At 42.8% G+C, this 17,037-nt stretch overlaps 22 non-coding genes across 22 annotated transcripts; all 22 read right to left on the bottom strand.

Annotated features, from left to right (window-relative positions):
• Positions 1-205: 205 nt before the first annotated feature.
• On the bottom strand, positions 206-324 carry LOC124044791. Its single transcript, XR_006840728.1, has one exon. It is a non-coding gene; the product is annotated as a 5S ribosomal RNA (ribosomal RNA).
• A 595-nt stretch (positions 325-919) lies between these two features.
• LOC124044755 lies at positions 920-1,083 on the bottom strand. Its single transcript, XR_006840699.1, has one exon. It is a non-coding gene; the product is annotated as a U1 spliceosomal RNA (small nuclear RNA).
• A 665-nt stretch (positions 1,084-1,748) lies between these two features.
• On the bottom strand, positions 1,749-1,867 carry LOC124044779. The gene has a single exon (XR_006840718.1). It is a non-coding gene; the product is annotated as a 5S ribosomal RNA (ribosomal RNA).
• A 597-nt stretch (positions 1,868-2,464) lies between these two features.
• LOC124044739 lies at positions 2,465-2,628 on the bottom strand. Its single transcript, XR_006840684.1, has one exon. It is a non-coding gene; the product is annotated as a U1 spliceosomal RNA (small nuclear RNA).
• A 775-nt stretch (positions 2,629-3,403) lies between these two features.
• Positions 3,404-3,522, bottom strand: LOC124044768. The gene has a single exon (XR_006840711.1). It is a non-coding gene; the product is annotated as a 5S ribosomal RNA (ribosomal RNA).
• Positions 3,523-4,120: 598 nt separating this feature from the next.
• On the bottom strand, positions 4,121-4,282 carry LOC124044758. Its single transcript, XR_006840702.1, has one exon. It is a non-coding gene; the product is annotated as a U1 spliceosomal RNA (small nuclear RNA).
• Positions 4,283-4,948: 666 nt separating this feature from the next.
• On the bottom strand, positions 4,949-5,067 carry LOC124044757. The gene has a single exon (XR_006840701.1). It is a non-coding gene; the product is annotated as a 5S ribosomal RNA (ribosomal RNA).
• A 594-nt stretch (positions 5,068-5,661) lies between these two features.
• Positions 5,662-5,825, bottom strand: LOC124044738. The gene has a single exon (XR_006840683.1). It is a non-coding gene; the product is annotated as a U1 spliceosomal RNA (small nuclear RNA).
• Positions 5,826-6,491: 666 nt separating this feature from the next.
• LOC124044745 lies at positions 6,492-6,610 on the bottom strand. The gene has a single exon (XR_006840690.1). It is a non-coding gene; the product is annotated as a 5S ribosomal RNA (ribosomal RNA).
• Positions 6,611-7,206: 596 nt separating this feature from the next.
• LOC124044737 lies at positions 7,207-7,370 on the bottom strand. Its single transcript, XR_006840682.1, has one exon. It is a non-coding gene; the product is annotated as a U1 spliceosomal RNA (small nuclear RNA).
• A 667-nt stretch (positions 7,371-8,037) lies between these two features.
• Positions 8,038-8,156, bottom strand: LOC124044734. Its single transcript, XR_006840679.1, has one exon. It is a non-coding gene; the product is annotated as a 5S ribosomal RNA (ribosomal RNA).
• A 596-nt stretch (positions 8,157-8,752) lies between these two features.
• Positions 8,753-8,916, bottom strand: LOC124044736. The gene has a single exon (XR_006840681.1). It is a non-coding gene; the product is annotated as a U1 spliceosomal RNA (small nuclear RNA).
• A 764-nt stretch (positions 8,917-9,680) lies between these two features.
• Positions 9,681-9,799, bottom strand: LOC124044723. The gene has a single exon (XR_006840668.1). It is a non-coding gene; the product is annotated as a 5S ribosomal RNA (ribosomal RNA).
• Positions 9,800-10,395: 596 nt separating this feature from the next.
• On the bottom strand, positions 10,396-10,559 carry LOC124044735. The gene has a single exon (XR_006840680.1). It is a non-coding gene; the product is annotated as a U1 spliceosomal RNA (small nuclear RNA).
• Positions 10,560-11,366: 807 nt separating this feature from the next.
• LOC124044719 lies at positions 11,367-11,485 on the bottom strand. Its single transcript, XR_006840665.1, has one exon. It is a non-coding gene; the product is annotated as a 5S ribosomal RNA (ribosomal RNA).
• A 596-nt stretch (positions 11,486-12,081) lies between these two features.
• Positions 12,082-12,245, bottom strand: LOC124044733. The gene has a single exon (XR_006840678.1). It is a non-coding gene; the product is annotated as a U1 spliceosomal RNA (small nuclear RNA).
• A 683-nt stretch (positions 12,246-12,928) lies between these two features.
• On the bottom strand, positions 12,929-13,047 carry LOC124044707. The gene has a single exon (XR_006840664.1). It is a non-coding gene; the product is annotated as a 5S ribosomal RNA (ribosomal RNA).
• A 596-nt stretch (positions 13,048-13,643) lies between these two features.
• Positions 13,644-13,807, bottom strand: LOC124044732. The gene has a single exon (XR_006840677.1). It is a non-coding gene; the product is annotated as a U1 spliceosomal RNA (small nuclear RNA).
• A 669-nt stretch (positions 13,808-14,476) lies between these two features.
• LOC124044696 lies at positions 14,477-14,595 on the bottom strand. The gene has a single exon (XR_006840663.1). It is a non-coding gene; the product is annotated as a 5S ribosomal RNA (ribosomal RNA).
• A 596-nt stretch (positions 14,596-15,191) lies between these two features.
• Positions 15,192-15,355, bottom strand: LOC124044731. Its single transcript, XR_006840676.1, has one exon. It is a non-coding gene; the product is annotated as a U1 spliceosomal RNA (small nuclear RNA).
• A 745-nt stretch (positions 15,356-16,100) lies between these two features.
• LOC124044685 lies at positions 16,101-16,219 on the bottom strand. The gene has a single exon (XR_006840658.1). It is a non-coding gene; the product is annotated as a 5S ribosomal RNA (ribosomal RNA).
• Positions 16,220-16,815: 596 nt separating this feature from the next.
• LOC124044730 lies at positions 16,816-16,979 on the bottom strand. The gene has a single exon (XR_006840675.1). It is a non-coding gene; the product is annotated as a U1 spliceosomal RNA (small nuclear RNA).
• Positions 16,980-17,037: the final 58 nt, after the last annotated feature.

Raw genomic sequence — 17,037 nt, 5'->3', positions numbered from 1 at the left:
TGATTTCCTTTGATCATTTGAACAGGGCGAAGGAGTACCAAGCACACACAAGCTGCATTCAGTAACGATATTCTTATTTGTCTCATAAATCAAAGGCTCCCTGACAGCACAAGGAACTTTGATCGTAATAAATTCAGCATCAAATGCTTACTACAAAGCAGTGTTGCTGATGAAATAATGCAAGAGCACACCCTAGTGGACAAAAAGCTTGCAGCACCTGGTATTCCCAGGCAGTCTCCCATCCAAGTACTAACCGGGCCCGATCCTGCTTAGCTTCCGAGATCAGACGAGATCGGGCGTATTCAGGCTGGTATGGCCGTAAGCAAAGGAACAAGTCTTGGTACGCCATTTAAAGTCAAAGTGAGTCTGATAGACAGACATTGCATTTTCACCAATTAGACAAGCAGCTTGAACTTTGGGTCACTCAAAAGGTGGAAGAAATTACATATGCTGTAGCCATCACTTTTTAGCACAGATAGTTGGACGAAATACAGACAAACCTTGCTAACATTTCAAAGCGAGGCACATATATCAGCCTTGTGAGAAAAAACGGACAAATTACAATGACTCCTGACAAATACATCATGAGCAACAGTTTCCCATGCAGCTATCCTACTAGCCAGAATAAATAGACAAAAGCTCTGAATGTTGAAATCCTAGTGCATTGTTCTGTGCTAAGGAGGAGTAGTGCATGAATGGACAATTTCATATTTGAAGCGCAATGGGGCTGCATTTCGCAACATGATGTTTCCACAAAATGCCAACAATGTTTGGCTACAGACAAATGTTTCCACCTTTCGATTGGTCCACAACGTCTCTTTCACAACTGACTTGAAAGATCTTCATAAGCCCGGTCAGTTGACTTTCAAGTCTACCTCAAGCCTGGTGCCAAGCAACAGTTTTATCATTAAACAAGACATCAGGGAGAGCGCGAACGCAGTCCCCCACTACCATAAATTATGCAATCGAGATTTCCACATTTGGGAAATTCGCAGGGGTCAGCACAGTCGCAGTGCAATGGCTGAGCCTCGCCCTGGGTGAACTGCCTTCTTGATCACAGTATCTCCCTTGCCAGGTAAGTATGACTTGAATACATCAGTGGAGGGCAACTCTCTCCAGTGCCAACATTTTCGGCTGACGGGAACCACTTTGTGTTCTGATAATATCACATCACATCGACCTGCGTTAAATGCCGTTTAGGAATGCACTTGCAGACAGAGTGGTGAAAAAGTAGTTTATTTTGTTTACTAGACTATATCAGTGAAGCACGAGATTCCCATCATGCAACACTGTAGAAAAAAATCACCAATGACTTTTTAATATCTTAACCTGTCTGATATCACAAATGTATGCGATATGACGAAATACAATCACATTCAGACACACACACACACAGACAAATGCATGAAACCAATTGATTTATTATCGATAACATCTCACATTCTCTTGTGCTTTTGATTTACTCTGTAAAAGAAGGGTTCTAATTCCACCATGGAAAACACAGGGCCATCAGACATCAGTCCAGTTCCACTCCTCACCAGCATGATTTCCTTTGATCATTTGAACAGGGCGAAGGAGTACCAAGCACACACAAGCTGCATTCAGTAACGATATTCTTATTTGTCTCATAAATCAAAGGCTCCCTGACAGCACAAGGAACTTTGATCGTAATAAATTCAGCATCAAATGCTTACTACAAAGCAGTGTTGCTGATGAAATAATGCAAGAGCACACCCTAGTGGACAAAAAGCTTGCAGCACCTGGTATTCCCAGGCAGTCTCCCATCCAAGTACTAACCGGGCCCGATCCTGCTTAGCTTCCGAGATCAGACGAGATCGGGCGTATTCAGGCTGGTATGGCCGTAAGCAAAGGAACAAGTCTTGGTACGCCATTTAAAGTCAAAGTGAGTCTGATAGACAGACATTGCATTTTCACCAATTAGACAAGCAGCTTGAACTTTGGGTCACTCAAAAAGTGGAAGAAATTACATATGCTGTAGCCATCACTTTTTAGCACAGATAGTTGGACGAAATACAGACAAACCTTGCTAACATTTCAAAGCGAGGGCACATATATCAGCCTTGTGAGAAAAAACGGACAAATTACAATGACTCCTGACAAATACATCATGAGCAACAGTTTCCCATGCAGCTATCCTACTAGCCAGAATAAATAGACAAAAGCTCTGAATGTTGAAATCCTAGTGCATTGTTCTGTGCTAAGGAGGAGTAGTGCATGAATGGACAATTTCATATTTGAAGCGCAATGGGGCTGCATTTCGCAACATGATGTTTCCACAAAATGCCAACAATGTTTGGCTACAGACAAATGTTTCCACCTTTCGATTGGTCCACAACGTCTCTTTCACAACTGACTTGAAAGATCTTCATAAGCCCGGTCAGTTGACTTTCAAGTCTACCTCAAGCCTGGTGCCAAGCAACAGTTTTATCATTAAACAAGACATCAGGGGAGAGCGCGAACGCAGTCCCCCACTACCATAAATTATGCAATCGAGATTTCCACATTTGGGAAATTCGCAGGGGTCAGCACAGTCGCAGTGCAATGGCTGAGCCTCGCCCTGGGTGAACTGCCTTCTTGATCACAGTATCTCCCTTGCCAGGTAAGTATGACTTGAATACATCAGTGGAGGGCAACTCTCTCCAGTGCCAACATTTTCGGCTGACGGGAACCACTTTGTGTTCTGATAATATCACATCACATCGACCTGCGTTAAATGCCGTTTAGGAATGCACTTGCAGACAGAGTGGTGAAAAAGTAGTTTATTTTGTTTACTAGACTATATCAGTGAAGCACGAGATTCCCATCATGCAACACTGTAGAAAAAAAATCACCAATGACTTTTTAATATCTTAACCTGTCTGATATCACAAATGTATGCGATATGACGAAATACAATGACAATCAGACACACACACACACACACACACACACACACACACACACACACACACACACACACACACACACACACACACACACACACACACACACACACACAATACAATCACATTCAGACACACACACACACAGACAAATGCATGAAACCAATTGATTTATTATCGATAACATCTCACATTCTCTTGTGCTTTTGATTTACTCTGTAAAAGAAGGGTTCTAATTCCACCATGGAAAACACAGGGCCATCAGACATCAGTCCAGTTCCACTCCTCACCAGCATGATTTCCTTTGATCATTTGAACAGGGCGAAGGAGTACCAAGCACACACAAGCTGCATTCAGTAACGATATTCTTATTTGTCTCATAAATCAAAGGCTCCCTGACAGCACAAGGAACTTTGATCGTAATAAATTCAGCATCAAATGCTTACTACAAAGCAGTGTTGCTGATGAAATAATGCAAGAGCACACCCTAGTGGACAAAAAGCTTGCAGCACCTGGTATTCCCAGGCAGTCTCCCATCCAAGTACTAACCGGGCCCGATCCTGCTTAGCTTCCGAGATCAGACGAGATCGGGCGTATTCAGGCTGGTATGGCCGTAAGCAAAGGAACAAGTCTTGGTACGCCATTTAAAGTCAAAGTGAGTCTGATAGACAGACATTGCATTTTCACCAATTAGACAAGCAGCTTGAACTTTGGGTCACTCAAAAGTGGAAGAAATTACATATGCTGTAGCCATCACTTTTTAGCACAGATAGTTGGACGAAATACAGACAAACCTTGCTAACATTTCAAAGCGAGGGCACATATATCAGCCTTGTGAGAAAAAAACGGACAAATTACAATGACTCCTGACAAATACATCATGAGCAACAGTTTCCCATGCAGCTATCCTACTAGCCAGAATAAATAGACAAAAGCTCTGAATGTTGAAATCCTAGTGCATTGTTCTGTGCTAAGGAGGAGTAGTGCATGAATGGACAATTTCATATTTGAAGCGCAATGGGGCTGCATTTCGCAACATGATGTTTCCACAAAATGCCAACAATGTTTGGCTACAGACAAATGTTTCCACCTTTCGATTGGTCCACAACGTCTCTTTCACAACTGACTTGAAAGATCTTCATAAGCCCGGTCAGTTGACTTTCAAGTCTACCTCAAGCCTGGTGCCAAGCAACAGTTTTATCATTAAACAAGACATCAGGGGAGAGCGCGAACGCAGTCCCCACTACCATAAATTATGCAATCGAGATTTCCACATTTGGGAAATTCGCAGGGGTCAGCACAGTCGCAGTGCAATGGCTGAGCCTCGCCCTGGGTGAACTGCCTTCTTGATCACAGTATCTCCCTTGCCAGGTAAGTATGACTTGAATACATCAGTGGAGGGCAACTCTCTCCAGTGCCAACATTTTCGGCTGACGGGAACCACTTTGTGTTCTGATAATATCACATCACATCGACCTGCGTTAAATGCCGTTTAGGAATGCACTTGCAGACAGAGTGGTGAAAAAGTAGTTTATTTTGTTTACTAGACTATATCAGTGAAGCACGAGATTCCCATCATGCAACACTGTAGAAAAAAATCACCAATGACTTTTTAATATCTTAACCTGTCTGATATCACAAAATGTATGCGATATGACGAAATACAATCACATTCAGACACACACACACACAGACAAATGCATGAAACCAATTGATTTATTATCGATAACATCTCACATTCTCTTGTGCTTTTGATTTACTCTGTAAAAGAAGGGTTCTAATTCCACCATGGAAAACACAGGGCCATCAGACATCAGTCCAGTTCCACTCCTCACCAGCATGATTTCCTTTGATCATTTGAACAGGGCGAAGGAGTACCAAGCACACACAAGCTGCATTCAGTAACGATATTCTTATTTGTCTCATAAATCAAAGGCTCCCTGACAGCACAAGGAACTTTGATCGTAATAAATTCAGCATCAAATGCTTACTACAAAGCAGTGTTGCTGATGAAATAATGCAAGAGCACACCCTAGTGGACAAAAAGCTTGCAGCACCTGGTATTCCCAGGCAGTCTCCCATCCAAGTACTAACCGGGCCCGATCCTGCTTAGCTTCCGAGATCAGACGAGATCGGGCGTATTCAGGCTGGTATGGCCGTAAGCAAAGGAACAAGTCTTGGTACGCCATTTAAAGTCAAAGTGAGTCTGATAGACAGACATTGCATTTCACCAATTAGACAAGCAGCTTGAACTTTGGGTCACTCAAAAAGTGGAAGAAATTACATATGCTGTAGCCATCACTTTTTAGCACAGATAGTTGGACGAAATACAGACAAACCTTGCTAACATTTCAAAGCGAGGGCACATATATCAGCCTTGTGAGAAAAAACGGACAAATTACAATGACTCCTGACAAATACATCATGAGCAACAGTTTCCCATGCAGCTATCCTACTAGCCAGAATAAATAGACAAAAGCTCTGAATGTTGAAATCCTAGTGCATTGTTCTGTGCTAAGGAGGAGTAGTGCATGAATGGACAATTTCATATTTGAAGCGCAATGGGGCTGCATTTCGCAACATGATGTTTCCACAAAATGCCAACAATGTTTGGCTACAGACAAATGTTTCCACCTTTCGATTGGTCCACAACGTCTCTTTCACAACTGACTTGAAAGATCTTCATAAGCCCGGTCAGTTGACTTTCAAGTCTACCTCAAGCCTGTGCCAAGCAACAGTTTATCATTAAACAAGACATCAGGGGAGAGCGCGAACGCAGTCCCCCACTACCATAAATTATGCAATCGAGATTTCCACATTTGGGAAATTCGCAGGGGTCAGCACAGTCGCAGTGCAATGGCTGAGCCTCGCCCTGGGTGAACTGCCTTCTTGATCACAGTATCTCCCTTGCCAGGTAAGTATGACTTGAATACATCAGTGGAGGGCAACTCTCTCCAGTGCCAACATTTTCGGCTGACGGGAACCACTTTGTGTTCTGATAATATCACATCACATCGACCTGCGTTAAATGCCGTTTAGGAATGCACTTGCAGACAGAGTGGTGAAAAAGTAGTTTATTTTGTTTACTAGACTATATCAGTGAAGCACGAGATTCCCATCATGCAACACTGTAGAAAAAAAATCACCAATGACTTTTTAATATCTTAACCTGTCTGATATCACAAATGTATGCGATATGACGAAATACAATCACATTCAGACACACACACACACAGACAAATGCATGAAACCAATTGATTTATTATCGATAACATCTCACATTCTCTTGTGCTTTTGATTTACTCTGTAAAAGAAGGGTTCTAATTCCACCATGGAAAACACAGGGCCATCAGACATCAGTCCAGTTCCACTCCTCACCAGCATGATTTCCTTTGATCATTTGAACAGGGCGAAGGAGTACCAAGCACACACAAGCTGCATTCAGTAACGATATTCTTATTTGTCTCATAAATCAAAGGCTCCCTGACAGCACAAGGAACTTTGATCGTAATAAATTCAGCATCAAATGCTTACTACAAAGCAGTGTTGCTGATGAAATAATGCAAGAGCACACCCTAGTGGACAAAAAGCTTGCAGCACCTGGTATTCCCAGGCAGTCTCCCATCCAAGTACTAACCGGGCCCGATCCTGCTTAGCTTCCGAGATCAGACGAGATCGGGCGTATTCAGGCTGGTATGGCCGTAAGCAAAGGAACAAGTCTTGGTACGCCATTTAAAGTCAAAGTGAGTCTGATAGACAGACATTGCATTTTCACCAATTAGACAAGCAGCTTGAACTTTGGGTCACTCAAAAAGTGGAAGAAATTACATATGCTGTAGCCATCACTTTTTAGCACAGATAGTTGGACGAAATACAGACAAACCTTGCTAACATTTCAAAGCGAGGGCACATATATCAGCCTTGTGAGAAAAAACGGACAAATTACAATGACTCCTGACAAATACATCATGAGCAACAGTTTCCCATGCAGCTATCCTACTAGCCAGAATAAATAGACAAAAGCTCTGAATGTTGAAATCCTAGTGCATTGTTCTGTGCTAAGGAGGAGTAGTGCATGAATGGACAATTTCATATTTGAAGCGCAATGGGGCTGCATTTCGCAACATGATGTTTCCACAAAATGCCAACAATGTTTGGCTACAGACAAATGTTTCCACCTTTCGATTGGTCCACAACGTCTCTTTCACAACTGACTTGAAAGATCTTCATAAGCCCGGTCAGTTGACTTTCAAGTCTACCTCAAGCCTGGTGCCAAGCAACAGTTTATCATTAAACAAGACATCAGGGGAGAGCGCGAACGCAGTCCCCCACTACCATAAATTATGCAATCGAGATTTCCACATTTGGGAAATTCGCAGGGGTCAGCACAGTCGCAGTGCAATGGCTGAGCCTCGCCCTGGGTGAACTGCCTTCTTGATCACAGTATCTCCCTTGCCAGGTAAGTATGACTTGAATACATCAGTGGAGGGCAACTCTCTCCAGTGCCAACATTTTCGGCTGACGGGAACCACTTTGTGTTCTGATAATATCACATCACATCGACCTGCGTTAAATGCCGTTTAGGAATGCACTTGCAGACAGAGTGGTGAAAAAGTAGTTTATTTTGTTTACTAGACTATATCAGTGAAGCACGAGATTCCCATCATGCAACACTGTAGAAAAAAATCACCAATGACTTTTTAATATCTTAACCTGTCTGATATCACACAAATGTATGCGATATGACGAAATACAATCACATTCAGACACACACACACACAGACAAATGCATGAAACCAATTGATTTATTATCGATAACATCTCACATTCTCTTGTGCTTTTGATTTACTCTGTAAAAGAAGGGTTCTAATTCCACCATGGAAAACACAGGGCCATCAGACATCAGTCCAGTTCCACTCCTCACCAGCATGATTTCCTTTGATCATTTGAACAGGGCGAAGGAGTACCAAGCACACACAAGCTGCATTCAGTAACGATATTCTTATTTGTCTCATAAATCAAAGGCTCCCTGACAGCACAAGGAACTTTGATCGTAATAAATTCAGCATCAAATGCTTACTACAAAGCAGTGTTGCTGATGAAATAATGCAAGAGCACACCCTAGTGGACAAAAAGCTTGCAGCACCTGGTATTCCCAGGCAGTCTCCCATCCAAGTACTAACCGGGCCCGATCCTGCTTAGCTTCCGAGATCAGACGAGATCGGGCGTATTCAGGCTGGTATGGCCGTAAGCAAAGGAACAAGTCTTGGTACGCCATTTAAAGTCAAAGTGAGTCTGATAGACAGACATTGCATTTTCACCAATTAGACAAGCAGCTTGAACTTTGGGTCACTCAAAAAGTGGAAGAAATTACATATGCTGTAGCCATCACTTTTTAGCACAGATAGTTGGACGAAATACAGACAAACCTTGCTAACATTTCAAAGCGAGGGCACATATTTCAGCCTTGTGAGAAAAAACGGACAAATTACAATGACTCCTGACAAATACATCATGAGCAACAGTTTCCCATGCAGCTATCCTACTAGCCAGAATAAATAGACAAAAGCTCTGAATGTTGAAATCCTAGTGCATTGTTCTGTGCTAAGGAGGAGTAGTGCATGAATGGACAATTTCATATTTGAAGCGCAATGGGGCTGCATTTCGCAACATGATGTTTCCACAAAATGCCAACAATGTTTGGCTACAGACAAATGTTTCCACCTTTCGATTGGTCCACAACGTCTCTTTCACAACTGACTTGAAAGATCTTCATAAGCCCGGTCAGTTGACTTTCAAGTCTACCTCAAGCCTGGTGCCAAGCAACAGTTTATCATTAAACAAGACATCAGGGGAGAGCGCGAACGCAGTCCCCCACTACCATAAATTATGCAATCGAGATTTCCACATTTGGGAAATTCGCAGGGGTCAGCACAGTCGCAGTGCAATGGCTGAGCCTCGCCCTGGGTGAACTGCCTTCTTGATCACAGTATCTCCCTTGCCAGGTAAGTATGACTTGAATACATCAGTGGAGGGCAACTCTCTCCAGTGCCAACATTTTCGGCTGACGGTAACCACTTTGTGTTCTGATAATATCACATCACATCGACCTGCGTTAAATGCCGTTTAGGAATGCACTTGCAGACAGAGTGGTGAAAAAGTAGTTTATTTTGTTTACTAGACTATATCAGTGAAGCACGAGATTCCCATCATGCAACACTGTAGAAAAAAAAAAAATCACCAATGACTTTTTAATATCTTAACCTGTCTGATATCACAAATGTATGCGATATGACGAAATACAATCACATTCACACACACACACACACACACACACACACACACACACACACACACACACACACACACACACACACACACACACACACACACACACACACACACACACACACACACACACACAGACAAATGCATGAAACCAATTGATTTATTATCGATAACATCTCACATTCTCTTGTGCTTTTGATTTACTCTGTAAAAGAAGGGTTCTAATTCCACCATGGAAAACACAGGGCCATCAGACATCAGTCCAGTTCCACTCCTCACCAGCATGATTTCCTTTGATCATTTGAACAGGGCGAAGGAGTACCAAGCACACACAAGCTGCATTCAGTAACGATATTCTTATTTGTCTCATAAATCAAAGGCTCCCTGACAGCACAAGGAACTTTGATCGTAATAAATTCAGCATCAAATGCTTACTACAAAGCAGTGTTGCTGATGAAATAATGCAAGAGCACACCCTAGTGGACAAAAAGCTTGCAGCACCTGGTATTCCCAGGCAGTCTCCCATCCAAGTACTAACCGGGCCCGATCCTGCTTAGCTTCCGAGATCAGACGAGATCGGGCGTATTCAGGCTGGTATGGCCGTAAGCAAAGGAACAAGTCTTGGTACGCCATTTAAAGTCAAAGTGAGTCTGATAGACAGACATTGCATTTTCACCAATTAGACAAGCAGCTTGAACTTTGGGTCACTCAAAAAGTGGAAGAAATTACATATGCTGTAGCCATCACTTTTTAGCACAGATAGTTGGACGAAATACAGACAAACCTTGCTAACATTTCAAAGCGAGGGCACATATATCAGCCTTGTGAGAAAAAACGGACAAATTACAATGACTCCTGACAAATACATCATGAGCAACAGTTTCCCATGCAGCTATCCTACTAGCCAGAATAAATAGACAAAAGCTCTGAATGTTGAAATCCTAGTGCATTGTTCTGTGCTAAGGAGGAGTAGTGCATGAATGGACAATTTCATATTTGAAGCGCAATGGGGCTGCATTTCGCAACATGATGTTTCCACAAAATGCCAACAATGTTTGGCTACAGACAAATGTTTCCACCTTTCGATTGGTCCACAACGTCTCTTTCACAACTGACTTGAAAGATCTTCATAAGCCCGGTCAGTTGACTTTCAAGTCTACCTCAAGCCTGGTGCCAAGCAACAGTTTATCATTAAACAAGACATCAGGGGAGAGCGCGAACGCAGTCCCCCACTACCATAAATTATGCAATCGAGATTTCCACATTTGGGAAATTCGCAGGGGTCAGCACAGTCGCAGTGCAATGGCTGAGCCTCGCCCTGGGTGAACTGCCTTCTTGATCACAGTATCTCCCTTGCCAGGTAAGTATGACTTGAATACATCAGTGGAGGGCAACTCTCTCCAGTGCCAACATTTTCGGCTGACGGTAACCACTTTGTGTTCTGATAATATCACATCACATCGACCTGCGTTAAATGCCGTTTAGGAATGCACTTGCAGACAGAGTGGTGAAAAAGTAGTTTATTTTGTTTACTAGACTATATCAGTGAAGCACGAGATTCCCATCATGCAACACTGTAGAAAAAAATCACCAATGACTTTTTAATATCTTAACCTGTCTGATATCACACAAATGTATGAAATACAATATGACAGAAATACAATCACATTCAGACACACACACACACACACACACACACACACACACACACACACACACACACACACACACACACACACACACACACACACACACACACACACACACACACACACACACACACACACACACACACACACACACACACACACACACACACACAGACAAATGCATGAAACCAATTGATTTATTATCGATAACATCTCACATTCTCTTGTGCTTTTGATTTACTCTGTAAAAGAAGGGTTCTAATTCCACCATGGAAAACACAGGGCCATCAGACATCAGTCCAGTTCCACTCCTCACCAGCATGATTTCCTTTGATCATTTGAACAGGGCGAAGGAGTACCAAGCACACACAAGCTGCATTCAGTAACGATATTCTTATTTGTCTCATAAATCAAAGGCTCCCTGACAGCACAAGGAACTTTGATCGTAATAAATTCAGCATCAAATGCTTACTACAAAGCAGTGTTGCTGATGAAATAATGCAAGAGCACACCCTAGTGGACAAAAAGCTTGCAGCACCTGGTATTCCCAGGCAGTCTCCCATCCAAGTACTAACCGGGCCCGATCCTGCTTAGCTTCCGAGATCAGACGAGATCGGGCGTATTCAGGCTGGTATGGCCGTAAGCAAAGGAACAAGTCTTGGTACGCCATTTAAAGTCAAAGTGAGTCTGATAGACAGACATTGCATTTTCACCAATTAGACAAGCAGCTTGAACTTTGGGTCACTCAAAAAGTGGAAGAAATTACATATGCTGTAGCCATCACTTTTTAGCACAGATAGTTGGACGAAATACAGACAAACCTTGCTAACATTTCAAAGCGAGGGCACATATTTCAGCCTTGTGAGAAAAAACGGACAAATTACAATGACTCCTGACAAATACATCATGAGCAACAGTTTCCCATGCAGCTATCCTACTAGCCAGAATAAATAGACAAAAGCTCTGAATGTTGAAATCCTAGTGCATTGTTCTGTGCTAAGGAGGAGTAGTGCATGAATGGACAATTTCATATTTGAAGCGCAATGGGGCTGCATTTCGCAACATGATGTTTCCACAAAATGCCAACAATGTTTGGCTACAGACAAATGTTTCCACCTTTCGATTGGTCCACAACGTCTCTTTCACAACTGACTTGAAAGATCTTCATAAGCCCGGTCAGTTGACTTTCAAGTCTACCTCAAGCCTGGTGCCAAGCAACAGTTTATCATTAAACAAGACATCAGGGGAGAGCGCGAACGCAGTCCCCCACTACCATAAATTATGCAATCGAGATTTCCACATTTGGGAAATTCGCAGGGGTCAGCACAGTCGCAGTGCAATGGCTGAGCCTCGCCCTGGGTGAACTGCCTTCTTGATCACAGTATCTCCCTTGCCAGGTAAGTATGACTTGAATACATCAGTGGAGGGCAACTCTCTCCAGTGCCAACATTTTCGGCTGACGGTAACCACTTTGTGTTCTGATAATATCACATCACATCGACCTGCGTTAAATGCCGTTTAGGAATGCACTTGCAGACAGAGTGGTGAAAAAGTAGTTTATTTTGTTTACTAGACTATATCAGTGAAGCACGAGATTCCCATCATGCAACACTGTAGAAAAAAATCACCAATGACTTTTTAATATCTTAACCTGTCTGATATCACAAATGTATGCGATATGACGAAATACAATCACATTCACACACACACACACACACACACACACACACACACAGACAAATGCATGAAACCAATTGATTTATTATCGATAACATCTCACATTCTCTTGTGCTTTTGATTTACTCTGTAAAAGAAGGGTTCTAATTCCACCATGGAAAACACAGGGCCATCAGACATCAGTCCAGTTCCACTCCTCACCAGCATGATTTCCTTTGATCATTTGAACAGGGCGAAGGAGTACCAAGCACACACAAGCTGCATTCAGTAACGATATTCTTATTTGTCTCATAAATCAAAGGCTCCCTGACAGCACAAGGAACTTTGATCGTAATAAATTCAGCATCAAATGCTTACTACAAAGCAGTGTTGCTGATGAAATAATGCAAGAGCACACCCTAGTGGACAAAAAGCTTGCAGCACCTGGTATTCCCAGGCAGTCTCCCATCCAAGTACTAACCGGGCCCGATCCTGCTTAGCTTCCGAGATCAGACGAGATCGGGCGTATTCAGGCTGGTATGGCCGTAAGCAAAGGAACAAGTCTTGGTACGCCATTTAAAGTCAAAGTGAGTCTGATAGACAGACATTGCATTTTCACCAATTAGACAAGCAGCTTGAACTTTGGGTCACTCAAAAAGTGGAAGAAATTACATATGCTGTAGCCATCACTTTTTAGCACAGATAGTTGGACGAAATACAGACAAACCTTGCTAACATTTCAAAGCGAGGGCACATATATCAGCCTTGTGAGAAAAAACGGACAAATTACAATGACTCCTGACAAATACATCATGAGCAACAGTTTCCCATGCAGCTATCCTACTAGCCAGAATAAATAGACAAAAGCTCTGAATGTTGAAATCCTAGTGCATTGTTCTGTGCTAAGGAGGAGTAGTGCATGAATGGACAATTTCATATTTGAAGCGCAATGGGGCTGCATTTCGCAACATGATGTTTCCACAAAATGCCAACAATGTTTGGCTACAGACAAATGTTTCCACCTTTCGATTGGTCCACAACGTCTCTTTCACAACTGACTTGAAAGATCTTCATAAGCCCGGTCAGTTGACTTTCAAGTCTACCTCAAGCCTGGTGCCAAGCAACAGTTTATCATTAAACAAGACATCAGGGGAGAGCGCGAACGCAGTCCCCCACTACCATAAATTATGCAATCGAGATTTCCACATTTGGGAAATTCGCAGGGGTCAGCACAGTCGCAGTGCAATGGCTGAGCCTCGCCCTGGGTGAACTGCCTTCTTGATCACAGTATCTCCCTTGCCAGGTAAGTATGACTTGAATACATCAGTGGAGGGCAACTCTCTCCAGTGCCAACATTTTCGGCTGACGGTAACCACTTTGTGTTCTGATAATATCACATCACATCGACCTGCGTTAAATGCCGTTTAGGAATGCACTTGCAGACAGAGTGGTGAAAAAGTAGTTTATTTTGTTTACTAGACTATATCAGTGAAGCACGAGATTCCCATCATGCAACACTGTAGAAAAAAATCACCAATGACTTTTTAATATCTTAACCTGTCTGATATCACAAATGTATGCGATATGACGAAATACAATCACATTCAGACACACACACACACACACAGACAAATGCATGAAACCAATTGATTTATTATCGATAACATCTCACATTCTCTTGTGCTTTTGATTTACTCTGTAAAAGAAGGGTTCTAATTCCACCATGGAAAACACAGGGCCATCAGACATCAGTCCAGTTCCACTCCTCACCAGCATGATTTCCTTTGATCATTTGAACAGGGCGAAGGAGTACCAAGCACACACAAGCTGCATTCAGTAACGATATTCTTATTTGTCTCATAAATCAAAGGCTCCCTGACAGCACAAGGAACTTTGATCGTAATAAATTCAGCATCAAATGCTTACTACAAAGCAGTGTTGCTGATGAAATAATGCAAGAGCACACCCTAGTGGACAAAAAGCTTGCAGCACCTGGTATTCCCAGGCAGTCTCCCATCCAAGTACTAACCGGGCCCGATCCTGCTTAGCTTCCGAGATCAGACGAGATCGGGCGTATTCAGGCTGGTATGGCCGTAAGCAAAGGAACAAGTCTTGGTACGCCATTTAAAGTCAAAGTGAGTCTGATAGACAGACATTGCATTTTCACCAATTAGACAAGCAGCTTGAACTTTGGGTCACTCAAAAAGTGGAAGAAATTACATATGCTGTAGCCATCACTTTTTAGCACAGATAGTTGGACGAAATACAGACAAACCTTGCTAACATTTCAAAGCGAGGGCACATATATCAGCCTTGTGAGAAAAAACGGACAAATTACAATGACTCCTGACAAATACATCATGAGCAACAGTTTCCCATGCAGCTATCCTACTAGCCAGAATAAATAGACAAAAGCTCTGAATGTTGAAATCCTAGTGCATTGTTCTGTGCTAAGGAGGAGTAGTGCATGAATGGACAATTTCATATTTGAAGCGCAATGGGGCTGCATTTCGCAACATGATGTTTCCACAAAATGCCAACAATGTTTGGCTACAGACAAATGTTTCCACCTTTCGATTGGTCCACAACGTCTCTTTCACAACTGACTTGAAAGATCTTCATAAGCCCGGTCAGTTGACTTTCAAGTCTACCTCAAGCCTGGTGCCAAGCAACAGTTTATCATTAAACAAGACATCAGGGGAGAGCGCGAACGCAGTCCCCCACTACCATAAATTATGCAATCGAGATTTCCACATTTGGGAAATTCGCAGGGGTCAGCACAGTCGCAGTGCAATGGCTGAGCCTCGCCCTGGGTGAACTGCCTTCTTGATCACAGTATCTCCCTTGCCAGGTAAGTATGACTTGAATACATCAGTGGAGGGCAACTCTCTCCAGTGCCAACATTTTCGGCTGACGGTAACCACTTTGTGTTCTGATAATATCACATCACATCGACCTGCGTTAAATGCCGTTTAGGAATGCACTTGCAGACAGAGTGGTGAAAAAGTAGTTTATTTTGTTTACTAGACTATATCAGTGAAGCACGAGATTCCCATCATGCAACACAGTAGAAAAAAATCACCAATGACTTTTTAATATCTTAACCTGTCTGATATCACAAACAATATGACGAAATACAATCACATTCAGACACACACACACACACACACACACACACACACACACACACACACACACACACACACACACACACACACACACACACACACACACACACACACACACACACAGACAAATGCATGAAACCAATTGATTTATTATCGATAACATCTCACATTCTCTTGTGCTTTTGATTTACTCTGTAAAAGAAGGGTTCTAATTCCACCATGGAAAACACAGGGCCATCAGACATCAGTCCAGTTCCACTCCTCACCAGCATGATTTCCTTTGATCATTTGAACAGGGCGAAGGAGTACCAAGCACACACAAGCTGCATTCAGTAACGATATTCTTATTTGTCTCATAAATCAAAGGCTCCCTGACAGCACAAGGAACTTTGATCGTAATAAATTCAGCATCAAATGCTTACTACAAAGCAGTGTTGCTGATGAAATAATGCAAGAGCACACCCTAGTGGACAAAAAGCTTGCAGCACCTGGTATTCCCAGGCAGTCTCCCATCCAAGTACTAACCGGGCCCGATCCTGCTTAGCTTCCGAGATCAGACGAGATCGGGCGTATTCAGGCTGGTATGGCCGTAAGCAAAGGAACAAGTCTTGGTACGCCATTTAAAGTCAAAGTGAGTCTGATAGACAGACATTGCATTTTCACCAATTAGACAAGCAGCTTGAACTTTGGGTCACTCAAAAAGTGGAAGAAATTACATATGCTGTAGCCATCACTTTTTAGCACAGATAGTTGGACGAAATACAGACAAACCTTGCTAACATTTCAAAGCGAGGGCACATATATCAGCCTTGTGAGAAAAAACGGACAAATTACAATGACTCCTGACAAATACATCATGAGCAACAGTTTCCCATGCAGCTATCCTACTAGCCAGAATAAATAGACAAAAGCTCTGAATGTTGAAATCCTAGTGCATTGTTCTGTGCTAAGGAGGAGTAGTGCATGAATGGACAATTTCATATTTGAAGCGCAATGGGGCTGCATTTCGCAACATGATGTTTCCACAAAATGCCAACAATGTTTGGCTACAGACAAATGTTTCCACCTTTCGATTGGTCCACAACGTCTCTTTCACAACTGACTTGAAAGATCTTCATAAGCCCGGTCAGTTGACTTTCAAGTCTACCTCAAGCCTGGTGCCAAGCAACAGTTTATCATTAAACAAGACATCAGGGGAGAGCGCGAACGCAGTCCCCCACTACCATAAATTATGCAATCGAGATTTCCACATTTGGGAAATTCGCAGGGGTCAGCACAGTCGCAGTGCAATGGCTGAGCCTCGCCCTGGGTGAACTGCCTTCTTGATCACAGTATCTCCCTTGCCAGGTAAGTATGACTTGAATACATCAGTGGAGGGCAACTCTCTCCAGTGCCAACATTTTCGGCTGACGG

Source organism: Oncorhynchus gorbuscha, linkage group LG09 (assembly GCF_021184085.1).
Source record: "Oncorhynchus gorbuscha isolate QuinsamMale2020 ecotype Even-year linkage group LG09, OgorEven_v1.0, whole genome shotgun sequence".
In the NCBI taxonomy this organism is placed as follows: domain Eukaryota; kingdom Metazoa; phylum Chordata; class Actinopteri; order Salmoniformes; family Salmonidae; genus Oncorhynchus; species Oncorhynchus gorbuscha.
The sequence above is the reverse complement of the archived record's forward strand: the minus strand, read 5'-3'. Positions and strand labels throughout refer to the sequence as shown.